Here is a 3414-nt window from a genome sequence, read left to right as displayed (position 1 = left end):
AATACGGGACTGGAATAGAAGGGAGAACCGATAGAGGTACTCAAGGTACCCTCCGCCACGCGCCGTCAGCTGGCTTGCGGAGTATGGCTGTAGATGTAAATGTAGATGTAGAACCTATATCCTTCTGAATTTGCTTAGTGTATTAAACTCTTGGTCTTCCTCTACGACTTATACCCTCCACACTGCTCTCCAGTACTAAATTGGTGATCCCTTGATGCCTCAGAACATGTCCGACCCCTTCTTCTAGTCAAGTTGTATCACAAATTTCTCTTCTCCTCAGTTCTATTCAGTGCCTCTCATTAGTTAACTGATCTGCCCATCTAATCTTCAGCATTCTTCTGAACCACATTTCGAAAGTGTCCGCCCCCGGTAGCTAAGTGGTCAGCGCACCAGTATCTCAATCCTCAGGGCCCGGGCTCGATTCCCAGCTGGGTCAGAGATTTTCTCCGCTCAGGGACTGGGTGTTGTGTTGTCCCGATCGTCATCATTTCATCCACATCGACGCGCAAGTGGCGTCAAATCGAAAGACTTGCACCCGGCGAACGGCCTACCCGACGGGAGGCCCTAGTCACACGAAATATATATATTTCGAAAGCTTCTATTCTCTTCATGTCTAAACTATTTATCGTCCTTGTTTCACACTCCATACAAATACTTTCAGAAAGGTCTTCTGACACTAGAATCTATACTCGATGTTAAAAATTTCTCTTCTTCACAAACACTTTCCTTGCCATTGCCAGTCCGCATATTATATCCTCTCTACTTCGACCATCATGTTATGTTACTCTACAAATAGCAAAACTCATCTACTGCTTTAAGTGTCTCATTTCCTAAACTAATTCCCACAGCATCACCTGATTTAATTCGACTACATTCCATCATCCACGTTTTGCTTTTGTTAATGTTCATCTTATATCCTCCTTTCAAGACACTGTCCATTCCGTTTAACTGCTCTTCCAGGTCCTTTGCTGTCTCTGACAGAATCACGATGTCATCGGCGAACCTCAAAGCTTTTATTTCTTCTCCATGGATTTTAATTCCTACTTCAATTTTTTCTTTTATCTCCTTTACTGCTTGTTCGACATTCATTAACATTTGTAATTTTATTGGCAAATGTTATTTTTATAAGGTTCTATATGTATCGTTGGTCCGTCACTACAGATACCTCTGTATCCTCAACGTAGTAAAATCTTCTACACTCCTGTTTGAATAGTCTTACCTTTTTCAACCGGTTGTATGTTGTCGTCAGTCTCTATTTGTTCACTTGCAAAAGCGACAAAATTCTGTTACCGTGACTGTCTTATAAAACAAGTTATGCGTGTGCACTCGCAAGTGGTGGCAATTATGTCGCAAAAATTTTCAAGAGTTCTTATAACCGACGATTTGCGGGTCATCTCTACCTATTATTAGAAAGTCATCATTTACGAAGAGCAAGTGTGACTGAGATCTATTTCCATAAAAATTTTTGTTGAATTATTAAGCATAGGGCCTGCCTTTCTGCAGTAGTTGCAGTCATGTTATTTCTCGACACAGAGCAGGTGAAACAGCTCTTGTATTCAGTCTGTTTTTCCTTACATTTCATATTATTTACCCAATGTAATAGTAGCCATATCCGCAAATATATTTTGTATGCCGCAAGCTCTTATTCATTCATCGTCCTTCACAGGCTTTAGAGTTCACGACTACGCAGTGCCGACAGTGATAAAGACTGTTTCAGAAAGTCGATTCTAAACCGCATTCGAAAACGCCTCTAGTATAACTAAGAAGAAGGTAGTAATAAAACAAAGATTGAAACAGAGACCTACGACGACGGCCTGCAATTCAGGGCAGAGTTATATGCGACTGGAGGCTTTCTCGGAGTATTTCAATGACGATATTTTCCCGCCTTATCTGCCGAGAGATGGCGTCATCTTGCCCCAAGATTTCGATGAGTTTCGTACGCATCATCTTCCATTGAACACAATGGTCACGGAACTCATCGAAACTTTGTGACAAGACGACGCCACCACTCGGGTGATACACGAAAATATTTCATCATCAGTACAGAGTTGTCCCGTCACTGGAGAGGCCGCGGAAAACGAGGGACGTAAACAGTTGATTATTTGGCAGTAGACCGAGCTCCTGCGACTCGCAAATCGCAGCAGGGCTTTAGACAGGACCGAAACTACTGATTAAGATGGCTGAAGGGTACTTGACCGCAGTCTCTTGGGAACACTACTATTTACTATAACTTATCGCTGCGCGAGAATGCACTCCGATATTACGGAACCACGAACTCTGCCCGTTCCCTAGTCACCAATTTACAGCTGTCACCTCGAAACAATATAGACACTCCTTTCTTTGGTGCATGTGTGCTGTAGCAGAACGCATTGAAATCCCCATGCCAAAGTCGGAAAAGACAAACTGAAACTGTGTCAGGACGGTACAGATTCCTTCAAATGGCTGATCATCATAGACGAGAGCCTGATGTATCGATACGTCCTAGAGGAAATAAAGCAAAGCAGTCAGTGAGAACAAGTTGAGTTACCAGTGCTTAAAAAGGCGTAGAATATTTCATTAACCGGTAAGGTGATGCTTAGAACTATGGTACAAGTGGAATGTGGTACTAACAGATCATGTTCGTAAGGCGCAAATTGTACGTAATGATACTGCCGAAATCTGAGTAGGTTGCCCATTCTGCATAGGATACAGTCATACAGCTTCTCTTGGTATCAAGCTATTTTCTAATTCACCAATGTTCTCGACAGATGGCACACTATACCTTTTTTTCTCTCTCCTTGCGTGGAGAACCCACCACGTGGCAAACTTTTCGATGTGGTACGTGTTATGATCTGCCGAAATGCAGCCATGTAAGAAGGGATATCACCGTCTCAGATTTTCGTGATCGCAGCTTCATTTTCTCGTGGTGGTAATTAGAACTGTATAGATGCCGTTCGTATTTCATGTAGCTCAAATGGGTCTGAGCACTATGGGACTTAACATCTGAGGTCATCAGTCCCCAAGAACTTAGAGCTATTTAAATCTAACTAACCTAAGGACATCACACACATCCATGCCCGAGGCAGGATTCGAACCTGCGACCCTAGCGGTCGCGCTGTTCCAGACTGAAGCGCCTAGAACCACTCGGCCACACGGGCTGGCCGTAATCCATGTGTATGGTGCACAAATACAGCAATACCCCTATTACAACACAGAGAAAGATGGAAAAGTAAGTTGTTACTGGAAATTCCATAAAGAAGTGTAGTATTAATGGTGTTCAAGCTATGTTTGCTCTAACTCACGGCACTACGTTTGTAATACATTTTGGACGCCCCCTCAGCAGAAGTGTAGATAACGCACGCTTTAATGTAGCCAGTTGCAATTCTAGTAGTAGAACCGCTGAACAAATTCTTTTAAGCGAATATTGAAAATCCA

General features: G+C 42.9%; 1 non-coding gene across 1 annotated transcript; it reads right to left on the bottom strand.

Moving 5' to 3' along the window:
• Positions 1 to 3053: 3053 nt before the first annotated feature.
• Positions 3054 to 3137, bottom strand: Trnas-gga (transfer RNA serine (anticodon GGA)). Its single transcript is given in 2 exon segments — positions 3054 to 3088; positions 3098 to 3137. It is a non-coding gene; the product is annotated as a tRNA-Ser (tRNA).
• Positions 3138 to 3414: the final 277 nt, after the last annotated feature.

Source organism: Schistocerca serialis, chromosome 7, assembly GCF_023864345.2.
Source record: "Schistocerca serialis cubense isolate TAMUIC-IGC-003099 chromosome 7, iqSchSeri2.2, whole genome shotgun sequence".
Taxonomy (NCBI): domain Eukaryota; kingdom Metazoa; phylum Arthropoda; class Insecta; order Orthoptera; family Acrididae; genus Schistocerca; species Schistocerca serialis.
Note: the sequence above shows the minus strand (reverse complement) of the source record. Positions and strands in the feature narration are given on the sequence as shown.